The following is a 27,889-nucleotide window of genomic DNA, read 5'->3' on the forward strand; positions in this document are numbered from 1 at the left end:
TTTGGCCCAATTTTGTAGCTGAGGAAATGAGGCACAGAAAAAAGCTAAGCAGCTCGCACAAAAAGGACTCCAAAAGCCAGATACTAACAATGAAGCAGTCTTTAAGGGTAAAGGGGGAGAGGGGGAGGTGCAGGGAAGACTAAATGAGAAAGACCTAAGCTCTTTTGGGAGATTATCAATTTGTTCAATGAGGCTAAAAAGCTAATGTGAAGACTGGTAAAACAGTGGTCACATAACAAAAGTCTTTGCATTTCATATTCCAAGGGAAATGAAAAGACTTGGGCAGGAAAGTTTCCAAGACAAAATTTGTACTTTAGAAAGATCACTGAAGCTAGTTACCTGGAGGAGAATGAATTTGATCTAAATACTAGTAGGGAAGAGTAAGGTGATAAGTAACTAAACGTTACTGACGTGAAAGGTTACCAACAACATATTAAGTGTTTGAGGCAAGTTACAGAATACAGAGAATATGATTACATTTAAAACATTTTAAAATGCATTGGATATATACATATAGATATGCCCCAAAATGTTAATACTTACTTCTAAGTGGTAGGATTATAAGCAATTCTCTTTTCCTATTAAGGTCCTAATTTGTGCATACAACAAAGATGGTAATGGTACATTTTTTTTAAGGGAAGTATTCAAAAGTTTCAAATATTAGGCCAGGTGCGGTGGCTCACACCTGTAATCCCAAAGCTTTAAGAGACTGAGGCAGAAGGATTACCAGAGGCCAGGTATGGTGGCACTTGCCTTAGTCCCAGCCTTAGGCAGAAGCATGATTTGAATCTAGTTTTTCAGGGCTGCAGTGAGCTATGATGGCACCACTGCACTCTAGCCTGGGTGACAGAGAGAGACAGTCTCTAAAAGAAAAAAAAAAAAACAGTTTCAAATATTTAAGTCAAAAAAGCGGAAGACTGAAAATTCTTCATTGGCTTCAAAAATGAACTCATTGATTACCTGGAAAAATGCATTTAGGAGTGCAGTGAGTGACAAAGCCAGATTTCAATGGAGTGAGCATGACTGGGGGGTGAGAAAGGGAAGACCACGAATGCAGTCAACTCTTTCAAGAATCTTACCTGTGAGGCCGGGCACAGTGGCTCATGCCTGTAATCCCAGCACTTTGGGAGGCCAAGATGGGTGGATTACGTGAGGTCAGGTGTTCGAGACCAGCCTGGCCAACATGGTGAAACCCCGTTTTTACTAAAAATACAAAAAAAAAAAAAGTAGCCAGGCGTGGTGGCGGGCATCTGTAATCCCAGCTACTCAGGAGGCTGAGGAATACAATGACAACAACCCTGCCCTTGAGGTGCCAGTCTAAATAAAAAACAATGAGTACCATGTGGTAAGGACTACAATGAACTATGCAAAGTAAGCTCTGGGAATACTGGGAAAATGATCTAAAAATGAGAAGGCATAACACTTAAGATCTGTTGAAGTATAATATTTGCTAGCATTTATTGAGAGCTAACCTATGCACTCAAACCCGGAAGGCAGAGGAGGCAGTGAGCCAAGATCACACCACTGCACTCCAGCCTGGGTGACAGAGTAAGACTCTATCTAAAAAATAAAAATCTTAGCTGTAGGAGAGAAGAGAAATAAAGTAGAATGGAAAGAAAATTTCCATTTTTTTTGTTTTAGATACATCCCCAATGGAAAATTACTAGCAGCATCAAAAGGTGAAGAAATAATTCAGCAAAAACATGATGTAAATGAAGTCTCTGAGAAGGCAGGAAGTATGAGGGCTTTACAGAACAAATAGAAAAAAAACCTACTCCTATCTATTTGTAACCAGAGGAAAGTAGATCCAAATGACTTAAAATCCTTCCAAGGTTATTTTTGTAGGGTTTCTTTGAAGGAGGTAGGGGAAATTTAAAAGAAAATTGAGCCCAAGCTCATGCCCATGCCTGCAATCCCAGCACTGAGGCTGAGGTAGGCAGACTGCTTGAGCCCAGGAGTTCGAGATCAGGCTGGGAAACATAGCAAGATCCTGTCTCTACAAAAATTATATTAAAAATAATTTTAAAATAAACCAACAAAAAACAAAAATAAAGGAAGGTAAGGGGAATTCATCAAACTGACAGCTTCAATCTTCTCAGAGAAGTAGGCAAATGACAGACAAGATGATAAGGGAGGGTTTGAGAAAACTAAAGAGATTGATGGCTGTTGTTGTGTTCTACGCTAGAGTTTTTTTTTTTTTTTTTTAAATAAACTTTAGGAACAATTATAGATTAAAAAGTTACAAAGGTAATACACAAAGTACCATCAGTTTCCTGTAATGTTAACAAGTTACATTACACAATACTTTGTCAAAACTAAGAAACCAACATTGGTACATCACTATTACCTATATTTCAGAGTTCATTCAAATTTCATCAGTTTTTCCAACAACGTCCTTGTTCTGTGCCAGTCTCCAATTCAGGACACCTTGTTGCATTTACCTACAGTATCTCTAAAGACCCAATAAAGATAGAGAAGTGATACGGGTACGCTGCATCCCCACTCAAATCTCATCTTGAATTGTAATCCCTAAAATCCCCATGTGTCAAGGGAGAGACCAGGTGGAGGTAACCTAATCATGGGGGCGGTTCCCCCATGCTGTTCTGGTGTAAGTTCTCATCAGATCTGACTCAGATCTGATGGTTTTATGAGGGGCTCTTCCCGCTTTACTTGGCACTTCTCTCTCCTGCCGCCTTGTGAAAAAGGTGCCTTGCTTCCCCTTCTCCTTCTGCCATGATTATAACTTTCCTGAGGTCTCCCCAGCTATGAAGAACTGTGAGTCAATTAAACTTCTTTGTTTTATAAATTACTCAGTCTCAGGCAGTTCATTACATCAGTAGGAAAATGGACTAACACAAGAGGGAAGCTAATCTGCATGGTTGTGGGCTTCATTGTCCAATTTAGCAGCCTGGGTATGGGGCAGAGAGCCTACAGGAAACCAGGGTTAGGGTTTTGTCAGCACAGTAAAGGGAAGAATAAGAAGGCAAAGTGGAGGGTGCTGGTAAAAGTGTGACTTAAGCACTTAAGCACTATAGGGAAGGAAGTAAAAACAGAAGAGAGTTGACAATTAAGATGTTGGTAATGCCAAAAAGCAAGTATAGCAGGAATAAAAATGAAAGCACTAGTAGAACTAGTAGAGATGGAAGTAAAAGTCAAGAAACCAGGAGCCCAGAAGGACTGGATGGATCAGCTATACAGACTCTAAAGTAACCTCAGGATAATGGCAGAGAGGAAAATAGAAAAAACAAAGAGAAAGAAGAAAGAAAAAGAAAAAACAAAGAATCAAGTAATAAGACCACAGGATCCTTTTCTGATAATAACGAAGCGAAGAGAGAGGTGCACTGTCAGAGGAAAGGGGGTTTTGCAAGAAGATAGAGGAAAAATGGCGAAGCTGACCCTATTGCTCTGTCATCTAAACCAGAAAATGTTTGTGTGAAAGGATATTTAAAAACTACATAGAGCAACGGAGGCAAGCTAGGCAGAAGAGCCACCCTAATAAAGGAATAGAATCAGTCTGGGAATGGAGAAGGATGAAGACCCTGATTCAGCATCCTGACACACCACAGTACAGGAAAATCCACTGTTAACTTCAGAGGGCTAAAGGGAAGGTAAAATTACCAGGGCAGATAGGCTTCAGTTACCACAAGAAAGCCAAAAAACATCTTATGAACACAACTGAGAGGTTTAACACAAAAATGACATTTCAAAGAATTCAAGAGAAAAGTCTTAGGAATTAAACAAGAGATTGGGTCAAGGGAAGAAGAAAATCTCAGTGGTATGAAGGTAAGACTACAAAAAAGGATAAATAAATAGATGGACTTTCACTCTGGACAATGACAGATGATTACAAGAACACATGGCATAGTAGAATTAGCAGGCCTCAAGAATTCTGAGAGAACTTGTCTTCACATCTCTGAAAGACAGGAGCCCTCAAACCTTTGAGGAAGGAGTCAGAAAAAGACAGTGCCTCTGAAGGAATGTGGGCAAAGTATTGGTAGTTCTGAAACCACCCTATTACCCTATCTTTCTCATGTTGAAAGCAACTCTGATAGAGAAGATGATTGGGGTCTTTCCTTCCTCCTCTGGCCTTTTCTCTCTTTGGCTATTCCAACTCTAGGGATAAGGACTTCAAACGAAGGTCTATCCGCGTATTTTAAAGACTTGACTTAAAAACAGCTGAGACAGGCCGGGTATGGTAGCTCACGCCTGTAATCCCAGCACTTTGGGAGGCAGAGGAGGGTGAATCTCCTGAGGCCAGGAGTTTGAGACCAGCCTGGCCAACATGGCAAAACCCCATCTCTACTAAAAATACAAAAATTAGCCAGGAGTGGTGGCTCATGCCTGTAATCCCAGCTACTCAAGAGGCTAAGGCAGGGAAACTGCTTGAATCCAGAAGGCGGACGTTGCAGTGAGCTGAGATCACACCACTGCACTCCAGCCTGGACAACAGAATGATATTCTTGTCTCAAAAACAAACAAACAAAAAACAGCTGAGAGAGCATTTCTACATAACTACTCTTTCAGACTTTGTCCATTACTCAGAATTACACATAAGTGACTTCAAGTAATATATTCTTTATGCAATAAGTTGTCTTCTTCAATAAACTGTATCCTTGTACATGAGAGTAAATATTAAGCTAGTCTTTTTGTACATGAGAGTAAATAAGCTAGTCTTTTTGTCAACTTCTAAATAACTGAGCTAAATTTAGCCTTCACTGTAAATTATTTTACCTGATTATTAGTATAATTATTTTTCTTTTCCTAACTATATTTTTCTATCATTCATGACTTCCTCTTTATTTTAACTATTCATCTCCTCTTTTGGACCTCATCTATCACTTTGTGGGCCTGTGAGTACATTTTCACAGAAGAAGAAAGAAATCAACCAAGGTCCTTCTTATTGTTGAGTTTACAATTAAAAAAAGACAGACTCTGACCTCTCCTTCTCAGCCTGCCGTTTTCTTTCTTTCTTTTTTAAAGAGACGGAGTTCCACCATGTTGGTCAGGCTGGTCTTGAACCTCTGACCTCAAGTGATCCGCCCACCTCAGTCTCCCAAAGTGCTGGGATTACAGGCATTAGCCACCACGCCCAGCCTAGCCTGCATTTTCTTACAGCCTGGCACAGCCTAGAGAAGCCAAGCAACTTCTGAGCTCAAGAAATCACTTTCAACATAAAAAGGTGGCAAATCTATGTATTAAGTCCCATGTGGGTGAAATTAGCAAGGAGAAGCCAAAGCAGATGTTGAGTCAGATTCCAGCACAGTGTTTGATCCTTCACTTTGAAAGTATTCCCGACTACTGCTTCCCAGAAGTCTTGAAGACGGATTAGTTACCACCATTACTCCACTAAGAACTCAAAACATATACACCTTTGAAAAACCCTTGGATCTTTATTATAAAAATTATGTGGCCGGTCATGGTGGCTCACACCTGTGATACCATCTACTCAGGAGGCTGAGGCAGAATTGCTTGAACCCAGGAGGTGGAGGTCGCAGTGAGCCGAGATTGCGCCACTGAACTCCAGCCTGGGCAACAAAGCAAGACTCCATCTCAAAACAAACAAACAAACAAACAAACAAAGCCAGTCATGGTGGCTCACACCTGTAATCCCAGCAGTTTGAGAGGCCAAGGTGGGCGGACAACGAGTTCAGATCGAGACCATCCTGGCTAACACAGTGAAATTCTGTCTCTACTAGAAATACAAAAATTAGCCGGGTGGCGCAGGCCTGTAGTTCCAGCTACTAAGGAGGCTGAGGCAGAATTGCTTGAACCCAGGAGGTGGAAGTTGCAGTGAGCTGAGACCGCCCCACTGCACTCCAGCCTGGGCAAGAGAGCGAGACTGTTTCAAAAAAAAAAAAAATGCACTACAACAAATCTCTATTTCCTAGCTATGTAAAATTTACCCAGAAAAAATATGGTGAATCTGGGATAGAGTCCAGCCAGTACTATGTATAGTCTGCCACAAGATTAACACAGAATGAATATCAAGGAACCTGAATCTGCCCCCATTCCCATTCCCTACTTACATTTTTCCAAAAGCAGAAAAAGACCTACTCCCCTAGCACTCTCCACACATACTAAACAAATCAGTAGTTCTGTCTCCACTACAGCAGCCAGCGATTTTTACTTTAGCCAGATCTGGATTAAGATAACAGAAGATTAATAACTTTATTAGTGCAAATTAGTTCAACTACTTCAAAAAAGATTGGCGACATCCATTAAACCAAACTGTATGCCTACCCTGCAATCCCATAACAAACTGCTACACGTACACCCAAGGGAAATGAAGTTGTATTTCTAGCAAGACAAAAGATTCATGGTAGCTTTATTCATAATTGTCAAAAATTAACATTTGGGTATTAGGCCCAACATTGTAAATGTACATCAACAGGCAAATCAATCTGTAGTATACTCATATAATGCAATTAAAAAAAAAAAAACAGCTGGGTGAGGGGTGGCTCACACCTGTAATCCCAGCACTGTGAGAGGCTGAGACAGGCGGATTACTTGAGGTCAGGAGTTCGAGACCAGCCTGGCCAACACAGCAAAACCCTGTCTCTATTTAAAATACAAAAATTAGCTGGGCATGGTGGTGGGAGCCTGTAATCCCAGCTACTCGGGAGGCTGAGACAGGAGAACTGCTTGAACCCAGGAGGCGGAGGTTACAGTGAAGTTGCAGTGAGCCAAGATGGCACCACTGCACTCCAGCCTGGACACCAGAGTGAGACACTGTCTCAAAAAATAAAAAGAACAAATTACTGATACTCAAAGTGATACTGCATAAATCACCCAGATATCATGTTCAGAAAAAGAAGAGAATATATACTGTATGATTCCTTTTATGTGATGTTCAAGAATAGTACTATGGTTTGGGTTATTTGACCCCTGCAAATCTCATGTTGAAATCTGATCACCAATGCTGGAGGTGAGGTCTAATGGGAGGTGTCTGGATTATGGGCAGATCCCTTAGAAATGCCTTGGTGCCACTCTCACAGTAATGAGTGAGTCCTTACTTGATTTGTTCCCAAGAGAGCTAATTGTTAAAAACAGCTTAGCACCTCTCTCCTCATTCTCTCTTGCTCCCCTCACACCATGAGATCTACACACATTGGCTCCCTTTTGCTTTCTGCCGTGAGTGGAAGCAGTCTGAAGCCCTCACTAGAAGCAGATTTTTCTTGTATAGCCTACAGAATCATGAGCCAAATAAACCTCTTTTCTTTATACATCACTCAGCCTCAGGTATTCCTTTATAGCAACACAAACAGACTAAGACGAACAGATAATAAATGGTGATAGATGTCAGTAAAGTTCTCATCGTGGAAAGAAGGGACTACTAAACAGGAAGGAGAGCCGGGCACGCTGGCGCGTGCCTGTATTCCCAGCTACTCGGAAGGCTGAGGTGGGAGGATCCCTTGAGCCCAGGAGTTCTGGGTGGTAGTGTGCTATGCCGACTGGGTGTCCGCACTAAGTTCGGCATCAATATGGTGACCTCCTAGGAGCGGAGGACCACCAGGTTGCCTAAGGAGGGGTGAACCGGCCCAGGTTGGAAATGGAGCAGGTCAAAACTCCCATGCTGATCAGTAATGGGATCATGCCTGTGAATAGCCACTGCACTCCAGCCTGGGCAACACAGCGAGAACTCGTCTCTTTAAAAAAAAAAAAAAAACCAGGAAGGAGAGGGAAATGGAGTGCTGGAAAAGTTCACTATCATAATCTAAGTGGTGATTACAAAAGTATATACATGTGTAAAAATTTATTGAACTATAAACTTCACATCTGTGCATGTATTTACCATATTTTGCATATCAATTATTACTATTGTTTCTTAGACAGTGTCTCACTGTTGCACAGGCTAGAGTGCAGGGGAGTGCCCATAGCCCACTGTAAACTCAAACTCCTGGGTTCAAGCAATCCTCTTGCCTCAGCCTCCCAAAGCACTGGGATTACAGGTGTGGGCTACTATACCCAGCTCCAGTTATTTTTAATAAAGGTTAAATAAACGATACATGGTTTAGCAATTACAAATACTTCAAGGCCAAGCATAGTGGCTCACGACTGTAATCCCAGCACTGTGGGAGGCCAAGGCAAGTAGATCACTTGAGCCCAGGAGTTTGAGACCAGCTTGGGCAACACAGCAAAATCTCAACTCTACAAAAAAAAACAACAACAACAAAAATTAGCTGGGTGTGGTGGTGCATGCCTGTGATCCCAGCTACTGGGGAGGCTGAAGTGGGAGGATCACCTGAGCCCAGGAGGTTGAGGCTGCAGTGAGCTGGGATCATGACACTACACTCCAGCCTGGGATACAGTCCCTGTATCAAAAAAACTTCAGTGAGCATGAAACAAAACTATCTAAACTATTTCAAATGAACATCCTCTGATAACATATTAAATTCATTTCCTGCTTAAATTTTGGCCATTAAAAACAACATCATCAACAACAACAACAACAAAAACACCAGCCAGGCGTGGTAGCTCATGCCTATAATCCCAGCACTTTGGGAGGCCAAGGTGGGCAGATCACATGAGGCCAGGAGTTCAAGACCAGCCTGGCTGACATAGTGAAACCCCATCTCTACTAAAAATGCAAAAAAAAAAAAAAAAAAAAAAAATTAGCCAGGTGCAGTGGCACACACCTGCAATCCCAGCTAGAGGGAGGGCAGAGGCATGAGCATTGCTTCAACCCGGGAGTGGAGGTTGTAATGAGTCGAGATCATGCCACTGCACTCCAGCCAGAATGATGGAGGGAGACTCTGTCGCAAAAAACAAAACAAAACAAAAAACACCATTACCTTGATAAAATAATCTTCAAATTTGTCAGCTCCTAAGACCATAACGAGGTCTACATTAAAATGAAGCAAGACTCATTCACTAGGAAAAAGAATGTAGGTCTCCAAATGCTTTTTTTTTCAAATGTCAGAAAACAGCTAAGTAAGAAGATGAAGAGGAAAAGTCCAAACATGAGGGGGACCCACATCACTTATAATAATAGTAAAAGATTGAAGCAATCTTGTAAAAGCGGCACATTCACTCAACAAAAGACAGCTATAGTAACATCTGCACACAGTATAGTTACACATATGTCTAAAAAGAGGCAAAAAGAACACAAGACAAAGGAATATTAGAGGTGAAATTAATGATTTGTCCTCTCATAACTTGCAATAATATTCTTTTATTAATTTATAACAAAATATATTTTAATTATCACAAAAAGCATAGGCTTGGCCTGTTGAAATAATTTATTTTTTGAGACAGAGTCTCACTCTATTGCCCAGGATGGAGTGCTGTGGCACAATCTCAGCTCACTCCAACTCCACCTCGCGGGTTATTGCAATTCTCCTGCCTCAGCCTCCTGAGTAACTGGGACTACAGGTGCACACTGCCATGTCCGGCTAATTTTTTGTATTTTAGTAGAGATAGGCTTTCCCTGTGTTGCCTAGGCTGGTCTCGAACTCCTGAGCTCAGGCAATCCGCCCGCCTCAGACTCCCAAAATGGTGGGATTACAGGTGTGAGCCACTGTGCCAGGCCAGTATTTTTATAGTTCCAATATAAATGTCATAGAAAGTTATCACTCTTTCAACATTAACTTGATTTAAAACAAATTTTAAGGTTAAAAAAAAAAGGGAAATTCTTCTCCCATCTATTATGGCAGAAAACACCCTTTTCCTTCTGCATCCATCTCATCTGGCAATACTAAATCTCTTCACTAATAAATATGCAAACATTTTTGAGTAATTTTTAAAATATGATCTGTTAACACATTTACTGATGACAAAACTTCATGAAGCAAACTTAGGCGTCAATTATTCACTTTAGTACTAAAAATTTAACCTAAGGAACTAACCAAAAACTTTTTTTCCCCCAAAAAGTCAACAAAAGTCCAAGAAACTGTCTATATCTACCTGGCCCATACACTGTACATGAAACTTTACAAAACATTATTTCTACGTGAATTATCCTTTCTATGGCATATCTTCAAAAAAATTATAGATACTCTGCTGGCTTTTCTCATTCCTAATAGGAATTTAAATTTCTAATTTACAGTATTGTGATAAACACTGCAACCCAAATACAATTCTAAATCATTACCTATGCCATGAAATTAAGGTCAGCTTTACTTCAAATTGCCCAAAACTGAGGACAATCCAAATGTTCATAAATAATGTTATAAACAAATACTGTAAAGTCATACCTTAGAATATTCTTGGCATTAAAAAACAAACTATTTGCATGCAACAACATGGATGAATCACACATAATTATGTTAAGCAAAAGATGCCAGACCCTGCAATCATAAAAAAGAAGAAGATCATGTCCTCTGCAGGGACATGGATGGAGCTCAAGACCATCACCCTTAGCAAACCAATGCAGAAACAGAAAACCAAATACCACATGTTCTTCAAAGTAAGAGCTAAATAATAAGAACAAATGGACACATACAGGGAAACAACACACACTGAGGCCTCTCAGAGGGTGGAGGGTGAGGAGTGAGAGGAGGGAGAGGATCGGGAAAAATAACTAATAGTTATTAATCTATACAACAAACCCCCATGGCACACGTTTACCTATGTAACAAACCTGCACATGTACCCCTGAACATAAAAGTATTAAAAAGGGGGAAAAAAAAGATGTCAGATCTAAACATAATTTCCATTTACATGAAATTCTAGAAGACACAAATATTAATCAATAGTCACAGAAAACAGAACAGTGGTGGGAGAGGAAAAATGACCACAAAGAAGCTGGGGGAAACTTCCGGAGATAATGAAAATGATACATATCTTGATTACAGTGACAGTTACACTAGTGTGTGCATTTTTGAAAACTCATGAAAATATACACTTAATGAGTATACTTAAAATGAAGGTATTTTATATGTAAATTATACCTCAGAAAAATTATTTTTAAAAAAGACTAAAGTTACTAAAAGTAAACAGACTGCAACCCCCAAAACGCAATGTATCCCAAGACTAAGCTTTAATATTTCTTGTATGTTAAATTGCCTTTCTTTAAAGGTATTGAAATAGATGTTAAATAAAATTTTAGCTAAGAGTTATAACTGAAGAATATTATCTACAACTGTACTACGGACACAGCACCTATTAGCCACATGTGGCTATGTAAAATTAAATTAAGATTAACTAAAATTTTAAAATCAGTTCCTCAAGGGCACCAGGGAGAATAACTTTACAGTGGACAAACCTAACAAAGTATGAAGGTCAACATCAAGGATGATAAATCATGCTGACATATGTTCTCTTGATACGATGAAAATGGCACTTCGTGATCTTCCTCTAAAAATTCATAACCCCAGTCTAATCATGAAAAAAAAATGAAAAAAATTCTTTCATGAAAGAGAGGCATTTTAGAAAATAACTTGACTGGTACTCCTCAAACTTGTCAAGGTCATCAAAAACAAGGAGTCAGCAAAACTCCCATAGCTAAGAGAAGCCTAAAAATGCATGACTAGATATAATGTGGCATCGTGAATGGAATTCTGAAACAGAAAAAGATACTAGATACAATTAAGGAAATGTAAATAAATGATGGACTTGAATTAATGACAATGTATCAATATTAGTTTATTAATTATAACAATGTACCACAGTAATGTAAAATGTTAATTAACAGGAATTCTGCATTATCTTCTCAATTTTCTGTAAATCTACAACTGTTCTAAAAACTAAAGCCTATTCTTTTTCTTTTAAAGTTACAATTAAAAAGTTAAGGCTGGGCCCAGTGGTTCATGCCTGTAATCTCAGCACTTTGGGAGGCCAACGAGTGCTGATAACTTGAGGTCAGGAGTTCAAGACCAGCTTCACCAACAAGGTGAAACCCCGTCTCTACTAAAAATACAAAAAATTAGCTGGGCATGGTGGCAGGAAGCTTGTAATCCCAGCTATTCGGGAGAATAGCTTGAACCCAGGAGGTGGTGGTTGCCGGGAACACAGATTGTGCCGCTGCACTCCAGCCTGGACAACAGATCAAGACTCCATCTCAAAAAATAAAGTTAAGGTTTTTCTACATTTTTTAAAATTGCAATTCTTCAGTCACACCAGCTAGTAACATCTCAAGTGCTCAACAGAAACAAGTGGCTAGCAGTTACAGTACTGAATGGTAGAGGTTCATAGAACATTTTCTTCATAGCACAAAATTATAACTCATTCTAACTTATAAACAAATTCTTATGTATTCAGCACTAAAAACTCTCAGTAATATCTAAAAATCTTCAGTGATATGTTTACTCTAATTTCAATTTCAAACAGTTTTTTTTTTTTTAGATGGAATCTCGCCCTATTGTCCAGGCTGGAGTACAGTGGTGTGATCTTGGCTCACTGCAACCTCCACCTCCTGGGCTCAAGTGATTCTCCTGCTTCGGTCTCCTGAGTAGCTGGGGTTACAGGTGTGCGCCACCACGCCTAGCTAATTTTTGTATTTTTAGTAGAGATGGGGTTTCACCATGTTGGTCAGGCTGGTCTCCAACTCCTGACTTCGTGATCCGCCCACCTTGGCCTCCCTAAGTGCTAGGATTATAGGCATGAGCCACTGAGACTGACCCAAACATTTATTTTTTAAATCGCTTTTTAAAAAAAACAATGTAACATATATAAATGTAACATTGAAAACTGTTCCACTCCTCAAAGCAGCAGTTTACAAAGTAAAATCTATGGACCTCCAAACTCTTTCAGGGGCATCCATGATGGATTTTCATAATACTACTATTATAAAATACTATTGTGATCTTATTTGCTAGTCTGAAAATTTTCTACTGCAAAAACTAAAATATTATTTACATTTTTCAATGTGTTGACACTTGCAAAGACTGTGCAGTGATGGGTAAAACTGCTGGCACCACAGCATGAAGTTAATTACAACAAACTATACCAGCAGTCACTGTATTCTTCACTGCCTTTTGGCATGCACTCACAGAAGAAAAGAGCCACTTTTATTAAGAATGCCCATTATGAGGCAGTAAAAATTATTAATTGTATTAATCTTGATCCCTAGGAACACATCTTTTTAATATTCTACATGACAAAATGGGAAATAATGCATTTCTACCGCATATCAAAATCATGAAGAATGACACTTAATGCAACTGTTTTGGGTTACAAGCTCAACTAGCTGCTTTTTTTCACAGAACATAATTTTGACTTGAAAGAACAGCTGCACACAATACGGCTGTCTAGACTTGAGTATGTAGCAGGCATTTTTTTCAAAATGAATGAGACTGTCACTTCAAGAAAAACAATTCAGAGTACCTGTTGCCAGTTATAAAATTTGACCTTTCAAGCAAAAACTAGAATTTTGGAAAGTTTCTATTTGTCACCATGAGTTAGACAGTTTTCCAACACTTAAAGGCTTTTCTGATAGGTGCTGATTTCGATGAAAGTGATTTTTTGATACTGTATAATGTAAAATATTCATTCAACATGGAAGATAGACCAATAGATTTTATATTTACAGAGGTCAAACAATTTATTGATATACTCGGATTTCACATTACAACTAATGTTTAAAAAAAAAACTACTTGGTTACCCAGTGTTAAAGCGATAAAAATTAAACACACACACACACACACACACACACACACATACACACACGCAAACACTGCTGGTCAAATTTTACTGTAGGATCAAAGAATATCTGTAATTATCTGTAAGCTATTAAAATTCTCTGTTGCAACTATATACATATCATTGTGAGGATAAATTTCCTTCATATACTTCAACCGAAATAATAAACAGAAACAGACTGAATGCAAAAGCCAATATAACCCAGTTGCCTTCTATAAAGCAAGACATAAAAGAAATTTGTAAAAAGGTAAAACAATGCCAATCTTATCACCAGATTTTTAGAAATGTTTTAGAAAACAGGTATGTCATATTAAAAATATATTTGTTAGCATGTAATGAGTTTGTTATATTTAAATGAACTAATACTTTTTAAATTTCTTTATATGATAAACAGATAGATATAACTAAAAAAACAAAAGCTCTTTGGGGCCCTCAATAACTTTTAAGAGGGTAAAGAGGTCCTAAGATCAAAAAGTTGATTAACATCTATCACAGAGTAAGAAGAAAAAATGGTGAAACCCTGTCTCTACAAGAAAATACAAAAAAAAAAAAATTAGCCAGGCATGGTGGCACACGCCTGGAGTCCCAGCTAGCCAGGAGGTAGAGGTGGCAGGATTACTTGACCCCAGGAGGCAAAGGTTTCAGAGAGCAAAGACTGCGCCATCACACTCTAGGCTGGGTTTTTAAAAAGACCAAGATGCTGTCTTAAAAAAAAAAAGTTGACAAATAAGAAACACATAAACTTAGAACATACATACATACATACATACATACATACCCTAGAGAGCATATCAAAGGGCAAACAATAAGAATACCAAGATCTGGCCGGGCACGGTGGCTCATGCCTGTAATCCCAATACTTTGGAAGGCCGAGGTGAGTGGATCACCTGAGGTCAGGAGTTCTAGACCAGCCTGGCCAACATGGTGAAACTCTGTCTGTACTAAAAATACAATAAATTAGCCAGGCATGGTGACAAGTACCTGCAATCCCACCTACTTGGGAGGCTGAGGCAGGAGAATCGCTTGAAGCCGGGAAGTGGAGATTGCAGTGAGCCACAATTGCACCATTGCGCTCCAGTGAAACTCCGTCTCCAAAAAGAAAAAAAAAAAGTATCCAGTGTTTTCAAACTGTACCTTTTCCAAGTACAGAAAGACTTTTCACATTTTGGATTTTACTTAAATGATTGTTTGACTGCCTCTCTCATTAGGCTGTAAGGCCCATGAAAATAGAACAGCATGTGCTTTGCTCAACCACCAAGGCTAGTCCAGCACCTGGCATAAGGCAAACATTCAAATATTTGCCGGGTTTAAAAAGTTGTTTTAAGATAAAAGACCCACAAATAGAACTCACTGACATGTCTATTCAAAATTCACAAAGATGGCTGGTATGGTAGTTGATACCTGTAATCTCAAACGCTTTAGGAGGCCAAGGTAGGAGACTGCTTGAGGCTAGTTCTAAACCAGCCTGGGTAACATGGTGAGACCCGCCATTTCTAATTTTTAAAAATTAGCTAGAGCCCAGGCACAGTGGCTCACATCTGTAATCCCAGCACTTTAGGAAGCCAAGGCAGGAGGACTACTTAAGCCCAAGAGTTCAAGACCAGCCTGGACAACATGGTAAGACTTCATCTCTACAAAATACGTTTCTTTCCCCCAGGATGGAATCTTGCTCTGTCGCCCAGGCTGGAGTGCAGCTTGGCTCACTGCACCCTCCACCTCCAGGGTTCAAGCGATTCTCCTGCCTCAGCCTCCTGAATAGCTGGGATTACAGGCACATGCCACCATGCCTGGCTAATTTTTTGTATTTTTTTTAGTAGAGATGGGGTTTCACCATGTTGGCCAGGCTGGTCTCAAACTCTTGACCTTGTGATCTACTCACCTCAGCCTTCCAAAGTGCTCAGGAGTGAGTCACTGTGCCTGGTCTCTAAAAAAACTTTTAAAAATTAAAATGGGCTGGGTGCAGTTGCTTGCACCTATAATCCTAGCACTCTGGGAGGCTAAGGAGGGTGGATCACCTGAGGTCAAGATTTCAGGACCAGCCTGGTCAACATGGTGAAACCCCCGTCTCTACTAAAAATACGAAAATTAGCTAGGCGTGGTGGCGTGTGCCTATAATTCCAGCTACTCAGGAGGCTGAGGCAGGACAATCACTTGAACCCAGCGGGGTGGAGGCTGCAGTAAGCCAAGATGGCACCACTTCACTCCAGCCTGGGCAAAACAAACTCTGTCTCAACAACAGAAAAAATCCCAATGGTAGAAGTAATACAAAAGGCTGAAGAAGAGGATCAGATTCCAGAACTACAGTAAGGCTCTCTGATTCACTGATCTTGCAGGATGGCTGTTAATCTAGTTACTCTGAAGACACTTGGCCATGGTTTGGGCAGTACCACACATCAATTCACAAGAAACTGATCATGAGAGCCCCTGGATATGGCCAGTTTTCAAGACCTAAGCCTTGATTTATCAAGTAAAAAGTACCAAGACAATTCCTTGTCAGTGTGTACAACTAAATTCTTGTTGTACAGGAGGAATTTTAAACCTCACAAATTTCTGCCAATTCCTTGTTAGTCTGCATAACCAAAGGACCAATGCTGAAGAGACCACAGCTCCCAAGACTTCCTCCAGGCCCAGGAGAGCTTGAATAAAAGGTGCTTTGTTCCCAAAGAACATACTAGCCACAATATCACTACGGAAAGAAAATGTACTGCTGTTACTATCATTCTTCCTACTGTTTCTGAACAAAACATAAACACTTCTCCTTCTCCTTCTCCCTTTCAGTGAAAAGAATAAAATTAGCAAAAATGAACTATTTTAGGAAAAGTTACAGTGCCATCAACATTGCCACATCATTTGATAACCTTACCATAAGCCAATGTTATCCTGACAAGGTCTCGCTCTGTTACCCAGGTAGGAATGCACTGGTGCAATCACGGCTCAGTGCAGCCTCAAACTCCCAGACCCAAGGGATCCCCCAACCTCAGCCTCCCAAGTAACTGGGACCACAGGCATGAACCACAATGTAAAGCTGACTTTTTATTGATTGATTGAGATGGAGTCTTGCTCTGTCACCCAGGCTGGAGTACAATGGCTCAATCACAGCTCACTGCAGCCTCCACCTCCCAGGTTCAAGAGATTCTCCTGTCTCAGCCGCCTGACCAGCGGGGATTACAGGTGTGCACCACCACAGCCGGCTAATTTTTGTATTTTCAGTAGAGACGGGGTTTCACCATGTTGGCCAGGCTGGTCTCGAACTCTTGACTTCAAATGATCCGCCTGCCTTGGCCTCCCAAAGTACTGGGATTACAAGCATGAGCCACCGTACCCGGCCAGACTTTTTTATTTTTGTAGAGATGTGACCTCCCTATGTTTTCCAAACTAGTTTCAAACTCCTGGGCTCAAGTCATCCTCCAGTCTCAACCTCCTAAAGTGCTGGGATTACAGATGTGAGCCACATTGCGCCCAGCTCCTCTAAAAATTTTACACAAATTATGCAGAAATCTTTTTAAATCTCACAAAGCTCTGAATATGTCTTATGTCAACATCCAGATTTAAGAAAAAGTACAATATGAGAAAGAACTCTTCCACCTTAAAAATGAATTCAGCTCCAATCTGCTAAAAACAACCCTGGGTGAAAAAAGTCTCATTAAGTCACATTCGTGGGCTGTCATTAGATATATCACTCTGTAATAAACCACTTTTATTAGTGATTTCTAGCCTTTGCATCAAAAATCTAGATATGCTAATACAACAAAATTTAAGTAATCAAGTATTAGTTAAGCAATTAGATGTTGCCAAGTATATATGAGCTACAAACAAAAATTAATAGGCACAGTGGCTCATGCCTGTAATCCCAGCACTTTGGGAGGCTGAGGCGGGCGGATCACCTGAGGTGAGGAGTTCAAGACCAGCCTGGCCAACATGGTGAAACCCCATCTCTACTAAAAATACAAAAAATTAGCCGGCTGTGGTGATGCACACCTGTAATCCCAGCTACTCAGGAGGCTGAGGCAGGAGAACTGCTTGAGCCCAGGAGTCAGAGGTTGAAGTGAGCCAAGATGGTGCCACTGCACTCCATCCTGGGCAACAAGAACGAAACTCCCTCTCAAAAAATAAAAATAAAGGCTGGGCGCGGTGGCTCATGCCTGTAATCCCAGCACTTTGGGAGGCTGACACAGGCAGATCACCTGAAGTCGGGAGTTCAAGACCAGCCTGACCAATATGGAAAAACCTCGTTTCTACAAAAAATACAAAATTAGCTAGGCATGGTGGCGCATGCCTATAATCCCAGCTACTTGGGAGGCTGAAGCAAGAGAATCACTTGAACTCAAGAGGTGAAGGTTACAGTGAACTGAGACTGCACCACTGCACTCCAGCCTGAGCAACGAGAGCAAAACTCTGTCTCAAAATAAATTTTAAAAATTTAAAAAATAAACAGGATTTCAAAATGTTGTATTAAAAAGTTTGCTTCAGTATTATCTAGAATACAAAAACGTATCATTTCAAAAGTTTATACTGTCTCACTGATCCTTTCCCAAAAGTGACAATCCCCATTACTACTCTAATAACGTGAATAGAGTCAACCTTTCAAATTCTATATGGCTTCCTAATACTCAAGTGTAGCTTAATACTATAAAAAGTACACAGAAATTAAAATGTATAAAAAACAATCAATGTAAAGTAAATAACCAATGAATTTTTCCACATGAAGCTTCTCCTTTGCTTATGTCTGCTTGCTAAACCTTCACTCAGCCATTCCTCTGAACCTCCAAAATCAAGAACTTTTGTTAAAAAAGTGCACTAAGAAGTCCAGGAATGGTGGCTCACACGTGTAATCCCAGCACTTTGTGAGGCCGAGGTGGGTGGATCACTTGAGCCTAGAAGTTCAAGACCAGCCTAGCCAACACAACAAAACTCCATCTCTACTAAAAATTGGCTGAGTGTGGTGGCGAATACCTGTAATCCCAGCTACTCAGGAGGCTGAGGCACGAGAATCACTTGAACCGAGGAGGCAAAAGCTGCAGTGAGCTGACATCTCATCACTGCACTACAGCCTGGGCAACAGAGCAAGACTCTGTCTTTAAAAAAAAAAAAAAGCACTAATAAATTTCAACAAGTATGCTTGGTGAGTTCCACTGGCCTCATTCACCAAAAGATAGATAGGCATATATGTTAACCCTTTACAACAGACAAAACAAAATGTCCTGTGTGTGCAAAGTTACACACAGGACATTTTTCTGGAATGCTAGAAATGGAAAAATATCTAGAAGCTTCTCTGGGAGTATGCCTAGAACAGCCACCATTTTACCTTCTCTGAGACCTGCCCCACCATTAGGAGGGAGACCTTTCAGCTGTGTTTGCACTTCTAGACTCCAACCTCATGTCCATAACTAATTTGATCAATGACAGAGAACTGAACCAAGTTTAACCAGTCAAATTTCCCCTCTCCAAAGAATCTGAAATGTAGACACTGCTAGCAATCAGTTGGCTACTGGCACTAGAGCTTAAGTTCATAAGTGGCTCCAAGAATTAAGTGGCCCTTTGCTACCATGTGTTTGTTAAAGCAGGAAAAGCCAGACTGCACAAACACAACTAAAACAGGACAAAAAGGGACAAGAGAGGACATTGGCCAGGTGGCACAAAAGTGCTATCTACAAGTACTATGGCTCCTGAAAGCTTCCCAGTTTCTGGTTCACGTCCCTCATGAAGTCAACTGCTCTTTCTTTACGGTACCCCACCTCCAAAGCATTCCTCCTTGTTTCTTGCCAACAAAAAATTATTATGACAGTTTAAGACACAAATTCATACCAGGATCGATGCAGAAAGGTATGTTACTCTTATTGTTCATAAAGGATCTGACAGGTACCAGGGAAGAAGTTTCTACTCACTACCCAAAACCTCAGGAGAAATAATGGGGCAAAAGTAACTGAAACCTAAAAGCAGAAATCACCTATTTGCAAAAGCCCTCAGGCTCTGTGCTTCCCTTCCACACTTACCTGTTCAAAAATTCTGCTGGTTCACAGCAGGAGATTTGAGCAGACTTTGTTCAGATCCTTTTAACACTGTAAATAATAAAAATATTAATATAAATCACCCAGCAACCTCTTAGGAAACTTTAAAAGCACAACTTTTCATCATGAGTATACTTTGCAGAAAATGGCTTGCAAACCTGGTTAAAAGATTAGATCACCTGGTGTATTTATAAACTAGATTCCCTAACATCTAGAAAGCCTCAGTAGCTCTACAGTGGAACTGGAAAACTATATTTAACAAAAGTCCCAAGTGATTCTTATGAAGCTGACAAATGAACACCTCCATAGGGTTTCAGGGAAGTGATTATTTAGGGTTTTTATTCAAAACCCTATTATAGGGACTTGATATTAACTTTTAAAACCTACTGCCAGGCACAGTGGCTCATTCCTATAATCCTAACACTTTGAGAGGCTGAGGCAGGTAGATCGATTGAGCCCAGGAGTTCAAGAACAGCCTGGGCAACATGGCAAAACTCCATCTCTACAAAAAAAACAGAAAAATCAGCCAGGCATGGTGACACATGCCTATGGTCCCAGCTACTCAGGAGGCTGAGGCAGGAGGATCACCTGAGCCTAGGGAGGTCAAAGCTGCAGTGAGCCGCAATTGCACCACTGTACTCCACCTTGGGTGACAGAGTGAGACCCTGTCTCAAAAAAATAAAAAATAAAATATATCTAACAAAAAAACAAAAGCCACATCACAGCAATATGCATCCTACCCAAATAATCACTAATCCCTTAGAAACATGATCATTGCCAAAATGTCCAGGGAGCAAAGCTCCAAGTGTAATTTCAGTTGCGAAATCACAACCTGCCTTTAATGCTCTGTTGGGATAGTATCTTAAAAATCCACAAGTTGGTGATATTCCAAGTGAATTGACGTATAATATTTTCAAGTAGTTTCTTGGCTAAAATCAAATAATACTTTGCTGCTATTAACAAGTCAAAGAACAATAATTAACAATAAAAGTTGACAATTTCATTAACTAGAAAAGCAACTAGACAGATAGACATTATTTTTTTCTTTTGAGACAGAATCTCACTCTGTCACTCAGGCTGGAGTGCAGTGTCACTCAGCTCACTGCAACCTCCGCCTCCTGGGTTCAAGCGATTCTCTTGCCTCAGCCTTCTGCGTAACTGGGATTACAAGTGTGCACCACCACATTCAGCTAATTTTTGTATTTTTAGTAGACATGGGATCTCACCATGCTGGCCAGGCTGGCCTCGAACTCCTGACATCGAGTGATCTGTCCACCTCGGCCTCCCAGAGTGTAGGATTACAGGCATGAATCACTGTGCCTGGCCAGTTATTTTCAAAATGGGGTCTTACTTTTGTTCCCTCGGCTAGAGTGTAGTGGTGTAATCAGAATTCATTGTAGCTTTGACTTCCTGGGCTCAAGCAATCCTCCAGCCTTAACCTCCTGAGCAGCTGAGACTATAGGTGTGTGCAGCACACTCAGCTAATTTTTAAAAATCTTTTTTAGAGATGGGGGTCTCTAACTCCTGGGCTCAACTGATCCTCCTACCTCAACCTCCCAAAGTGCTGGGATTATAGGTGTGAACTACTGCACCCAGCCATAGATGAGTTTATTATTCATTCCTCCTTCCCTTTCCTCCTGCCCTCAAAAAAAATACACAGTTCTGGGAGTAAAGTTGGATGACCTTTGGACATTATAACATGGCTACTTTTTTTGCATAATTAAATCAGAGGTGGATGTGACTTTCTCAAATTACTTGGTGGGGAGCAGTGGCTCTGGCCTATAATCTCAGCATTTTGGGAGGCTGAAGTGGGGGTATCATTTTAGGCCACAAGTTTAAGACCAGCCTTGGCAACATAGTGAGACCCCACCTCTATAAAAAATATTGGCCAGATGTGATGGTGTGGACCTGTAATTCCAGCTACTTAGGAGGCTGAGGTGAGAGGATGGCTTGAGCCTGGGAGGTCAAGGTTGCAGTGAGCCGTGACTGAACGGCTCAGAGGTGCAATCACAGCTTACTGCAACCTCGACCTCCCAGGAGACAAGGTCTTGCTCTCTATCACAGGCCACAGTGAACAGAGATTGGGCCCCTGCACTGCAGCCTGGGCAACACAGTGAGATTCCATCTCAAAAAATAATAATAATTAATTAAGCTTAAGTTAATGAAACCCAGAGTTAACAAGAAAACACAATTATGTTCCTTATTTAAAGCAGGGAAGTAGGTAATACTTTGAAATATTTTTATAAAATGAAGTTTGGTCAATTAAGAGAACATTCTTTGTTTTTCAAACCTCTCTCCTCTTTTAACCTCACACAAAATTATAGGCAATTCAATAAAGGTATCTACTTTACATTTCTGCATAATTAATTTAGTATATTTCTCATTCATCTGAGAGCATGAACAACATATAAAAACAATATTTGGTCAAGAAACACTGCAGGCCGGGCGCGGTGGCTCAAGCCTGTAATCCCAGCACTTTGGGAGGCCGAGGCGGGTGGATCACGAGGTCAAGAGATCGAGACCATCCTGGTCAACATTGTGAAACCCCGTCTCTACTAATACAAAAAAATTAGCTGGGCATGGTGGCGCGTGCCTGTAATCCCAGCTACTCAGGAAGCTGAGGCAGGAGAATTGCCCGAACCCAGGAGGCGGAGGTTGCGGTGAGCCGAGATCGCGCCATTGCACTCCAGCCTGGGTAACAAGAGCGAAACTCCGTCTCAAAAAAAAAAAAGAAACACTGCAATGCAAACTATAAGCAAGTGTATACATGAAATAAAAATCTCTAGTTTTAAAGAGATGTAATTTTTCAAGGCATTAAAAAAGAATGGAAACCTTAGGATTTTTTTAATCTTATTTTAAACTTCTATTTATTTCTTTTTCATTTTATATATCTGTTTATTTTATTCTTAAAATAGTCTCCTATGCAAAAACCATAGGACTTTATCACCATAAAACCCTAGTGGGAGTCAAGCAGTGGAAAAAAGCCCAAGTTCAGACTTTTACAACAATGACCAAACAATACCATGGTAATTTAAACTAAAGGAAAATGGACATTTAACTTGCCTCTAAGAGACCTGGGTTAACACCAAGATAGGCTGTAGTTTCAACCTAATGAGACTGGTCCCACTATAAGAAATAAAACAGAAAGTATGGAAAATTTAATCAGCAGGGGCTAATGGAGAACTGCAAACAGTCAGAATTTGAAAATGGCACAGGTCAAAGATCCGTTAGAAGGGCAATCATAAAAGGGACAGTAGGAGTCTTTTTACCCGAAAAGGTTCTCCCAGACAGCAATCACTATCAATAGTGTCATTTTCCAATGTGAAGGTCAACAAAGAGAATACACATATGGAGTATTAAAATGCAGAGTCATGAAAACAAATGAGCTGATATGACATCAAAGACATTATAATTTGGAAATGTCATTTCAAAAACACAACAGAAAAACAAGAGAGAGAAAAGCAATTAGTTAAAACACTACCTCATCACTACCATCACTATGCCTCCCTTTTAGCCAAGGAGTTGCATTCACACACTGACCTTGTAATTTCCATCTTCTCATGATTTTGAGGCAAACCTACTCCAAAATGTTTTTCATATATGCCTCTCAGCAGCAAAAGCATTTCAAAATCAAAATATTAAAATTCCTCAGCTGAACTAAAATGAAAGAGGACATTTGTGAAAGCTCAGTAAAAAGAATATGGAGATAAACTGGAAGGAAATCAGAAAATGTTTTTTACAAGAAAAATATGTCTATTAAGTATCCAATTAGAGAACTAGTCTGAAAGGTAAAAGTGGAGGAATGAAAAAGCACAAAAAGTTCTACACGGGTAAAATGTTCTAAAGGATACGCATATGACTTATAGGAAGAGTCCCTGGGCTGGACAGCACAGTATTAACAGAAATTCTTTACTAACCAGATTAAGGATAATTTGAGTTACGACACTGATTCCACCTTTCCACCTGGTTATGTTCTTTAATTATGTGTCTAAATGTCAAAGGAAAATTTCTCATTTCCCTACATTTTCAAATATCCTGAAATTTCCAAATATCCCCCTTCTTAGAAGGCAACTGCTTTTGCAAAGTACTTTCAAGCAATTTATCATCAATTTCATTTTAAAACGTTTACTTTTGAGAAAGATAATTCATTATAATTTCCTGAAATATTTGAGCATCCTAAATTTTTCCAAATAGGGGTGGAGAAGGGAATTACATAGGGGATGGGGGTTGGGGAGGCTGCTGGCCCAAATCTCCAGAATCTGATTTCCCTTATCTAAGAATCATAAGAGACAAGGAAAAAGAATTCAGGATAGCAAATAATCCATCTCATCTTAGTACTACAGAAGTAAGTACACACATCTCCTACCAGTCTCCCTCTCACCCTTGCCTCTTAGCCTAGGCTACCCTCCACGCTTTTCCCAGTCTACTCCTGAGTCGCTCCCAACTAAGTTTTTGGGTCTGTGTCTTTGCTCTCACTGCTCCCTAGCAGCTTGCTGGAGCACTCTTCCCCCTGTATAGCTAAAGAAACAGCACCTTCACCTCTGTGGGGTTTTGCTACAATGTTAACTGTTCCATAAGGCCTTCTCAGGGCACTTAAAATTAACCCCTCCCCAAATCGCTATTGCCCTATCTCCCTGACTCATTTTTTCTTTCACCTCACTTACCACTACACCATGTATTTTACCCATTTATCTGTCTAGAAATGAATTCCATACAGACAGGGATTACTTGGTCTGTTTTGCTCTCAGCACATAACAGTGTAGTAAATGCTCAATAGGGTATCTGTCAAATAAATGAATGCATGAATGAATAAATGAATGAACGAAAGCACATGGTCCCTTCTCCGTCCCCAAGACTCTCAAATACTTTGTCAGGTAACAAAAAGGAATGAAGCCTCTCCTTTCTAGTGAATCACTACCACCACCAGTGTATTCCTTGATGTTAAATTTCAAAAGAAAGACCATGTGACATTTTTCCAGTTACGTGCCACTTTTAAATACTTTTCTAGGGTCCTCTTCTGATGTCAACATCTGATGTAAAAGGAAAGTACACATTCCAGTTTGAGCACGCCAAAAACTGCTATACCAACTAGTAAAACACGTAAAACCATCAATGAATGAGAGAAAGCATTTGTGTTCTAGGCAAAACGGACAAAGTCTGTAAGGTCAAATCTACAAGTATTAGAAGGATCAAAATTAATGTACAGAAAGAATGACAATTTTTTTCTTCTAATCTAGGAAGTCATTTGATTCTAAAAAGGAAATACTATATAAGGAAAGAATACCTTCCCCAAACACAACACTGGGACTCAAAACTGCCTTAATTCAAGGTATACAGCACTAGATAGAAGTTGTTCACAGGTTCTGGCCTCATACTCAACTTCTTGCAAGTTAAACTGGAATACTTACCTTTCTTACAGAGAGACTACATGTGTTTAAGTGCTCTGACTTGCAGGAAAATGAAAACAAAATAAAAAACACAGTACTAGATAACTAACTGCAAAGCAACGTTATCGCTTCTCAAACACGGTCATGAAAGAAACTCCGCTTCTTTTATGACTCCATCCCCTGTTCGCTTGATTTATGTTTCAGTCGCAAAACAAGTATTTAGAGTGGTTCTGGAAACTGCTGACACTTAAGGTTAATGCCTATTTCAACCTGATGTGAACATTTGGGTCCCCAAACCTGCCCTGGGCTCTACTTTCCCAGCCTCAGTCCCAAGGTTCCGATCATGGTGGCTCCACCTCGCCTTAGGCCTGGTCCAGACCCAGTACTCTCGCCAACGAAGGAGTTGCCTCCGTCCAGATGCTCCGTGGGGAAGGCAGAAGCGCACCTCCCAGGGGCCAGGTGTGGACAGGGGAGCAGGCAGGAGCAGCTGTCTGACCGCAGCAGCTGTTACCGGGGCACCCCGAGGCTGGGCGGGTGACTGGCCCGCAGAAATAGGCAGAGGAAGGCAAGCCCTCGGGCTCCGAGCAAGCCGGCCTGACTGCCCCACCACCCTCCTGCCTTGTTCTGCTCCCCTAGCAATGCCAAGAGACCCTGGCCGAGGGGCTCCTCGGCTCCCCGCGGCCGTGACGCGCCAGGGCCCTCAGCGCCCCTCGCCCAGGAGGAGGCTCCCTCCGGCCCTGCACCTGACCTGTCCCGTCGCCTGACGGCCCAAGCCGGCCGGAGCGGCCTGTGGGTGTCCATGCGGCCGAGCCGGCTCGGGCAGGAGCGGGGGGGACGCAAGCGCGGGTCAGAGGCACGGGCGGCCCGGGACGCCGCGGCGGGGCCGGGGCGCGGGGCAGAGCCGGGCAGGGGAGCTACATGGAATGGCTGGTTACCTGCGGTCCGGGACAGGGAGTCTCAGAACCCAAGTCAGTCCTCAGCCTCAACAACACAAGATGGCCGACACGTCGCCACGCGCGTCACGTGACCGCGCCTTTGCTCGGCCACGCCCCTTGCTCCGCCCCCGCCCCGTCCCGCTTCCCTCCCCACTCTCCAGTCTCCCACGACATCCTTCCTTTCCGCCGCCACCGGCCCCTCTGCCCAGACACGCCCCTGCCCGAGACCCGGATGAAAGGCTGGAAGAGGGCGGGGCCGCGGCAGTGCGCAGGCGCTCGCTGACCCCTTGGCTGCTGCTAGGTACCTGTCCTTGAGTTGGGTGGACCTGGTGTCCAGAGTTGGACCCAGACCAGGCACCCTGTGACTCACTGTTCTGTACTCCCAATACAGAGCCCGTTTGCAGTTCAAAAGCCTCTGCATCCCTTACGGGCTGGTTTTTCAAATTAGAACTTTTCCACACTTATTTAGTCCAGCATTTTCCTGTCGAGTTGCCATCCTAGAGCGAATGGGAAAGCCGCAAAAGCTGAAATTCAAAGCAGTTTCTCTACTTGTTAACAGTGCTGATAGAACTGAGAATTCATTCCAGAGTGTTGGACTGGGACAGCTAGGAAAGACTTTGGAGCTCCGACTCCTTCCTAGGACATCTGGGGCTATAACTCTTTACCTAGAGATGAACTATCTTGGAATTGACAGATAAAATGGAAGACACCCAGCAGTATTTGGGGCACACGCTAAAAAAACTGTTCGTTGTTTTTCTGAAATTCAAATTTAACTGGGCGTCCTGTGTTTGCTAAATCTAGCAACTCTATCCTTAGGCATCCCATTCTTGCCTGTGTCTTCAACTTCTTCCTACAGGAGCCTTTCTGTCAGCTTTGAAGTGTCTCCCATCTTAAAATGGAATGTTAAAAATTCCAGTTCTGGCAGGGCGCAGTGGCTCATGCCTGTTATCCCAGCACTTTGAGAGGCTGAGGCGGGCGGATCACGAGGTCAGGAAATCGAGACCATCTTGGCCAATATGGTGAAACCCTCGTCTCTACTAAAAATACCAAAAAGGGCGTGGTGGCGCGTGCCTGTAATCCCAGCTACCTGAGAGGCTGAGGCAGGAGAATCGCTTGAACCAGGGAGTCGGAGGTTGCAGTGGGCTGAGATCGCACCAATGCACTCCAGCCTGGCAACAAAGCAAGACTATGTCTTAACAAAAAAAACCCTCCAATTCTCCCTCCAACTACCTCCTGCGACCCTGTTCCATTTGAAAGCCAAGCTGCACCAAAGAACTGTTTATATGCACTTTCTCCATTGCCACACCTGACATGCAATCATCAACCACTCCAAGGTGGCTTCTGTTCTTTCCTACCTGCCTATTGCTTACCCTGAGAACACCCCATCTTACAGGTTGATAACAGGAGTCTTTCAGTCCTCAGCTTGACTTCGCGTTTCCCTGTCTTCAATACAACTGACCACTTGCTACATTCTGAAACACTTTCTTCCCTTGACTTTTATATCCTTACTGCTCAAAGTGGTACAGTAACATCGACGTCACATGGAGACTTGTTACAGAAACTCAAGGAAGCCCTTCACAATCCCATTCTGCAGAATTATACCCCCATAGCTTGAGAAAACAGAGAGAGAGCCCATCTCTACAAAAAATAAAATAAAAAAATAATTAACCGGCAGGGGACAGAGGCTCATGCCTGTAATCCCAGCACTTTGGGAGGCCGAGGCGGGCAGATCACAAGGTCAAGAGATCGAGACCATCCTGGGTAACATAGTGAAACCCATCTCTACTAAAATACAAAAATTCACTGGGCGTGGTGGCACACGCCTGTAGTCCCAACTACTCGGGAGGCTGAGGCAGGAGAATTGCTTGAACCCAGGAGGCATAGGTTGCAGTGAGCTGAGATCGCACCACTGCACTTCAGCCCAGCGCCTGATGAAAGAGCAAGACTCTTTCTCAAAAATAACAATAATAGGCTGGGTGT

General features: G+C 41.5%; 1 protein-coding gene across 6 annotated transcripts in view; it reads right to left on the reverse strand.

The window, feature by feature from the left end:
• GIGYF2 (GRB10 interacting GYF protein 2) overlaps positions 1-25,991 on the reverse strand; it is a 156,244-nt gene extending 130,253 nt beyond the window's left edge. For 4 of the 6 annotated variants that reach the window (XM_012434100.2, XM_012434099.2, XM_012434096.2 and 1 more), the window contains exons 1-2: positions 25,910-25,988; positions 19,573-19,638 (exon numbers count right to left, since the gene is read on the reverse strand). The gene's annotated coding sequence lies outside the window, so the exon portion shown is untranslated. Of the gene's footprint in view, positions 1-19,572; positions 19,639-22,650; positions 22,714-25,909 lie in introns of all 6 variants that reach the window. The other 2 variants (XM_012434097.2, XM_012434098.2) reach the window with 2 other exon arrangements.
• Positions 25,992-27,889: the final 1,898 nt, after the last annotated feature.

This window comes from Aotus nancymaae, unplaced genomic scaffold, assembly GCF_030222135.1.
Source record: "Aotus nancymaae isolate 86718 unplaced genomic scaffold, 86718_ANA_hifiasm-v0.15.2.pri h1tg000008l, whole genome shotgun sequence".
Classification (NCBI taxonomy): Eukaryota; Metazoa; Chordata; class Mammalia; order Primates; family Aotidae; genus Aotus; species Aotus nancymaae.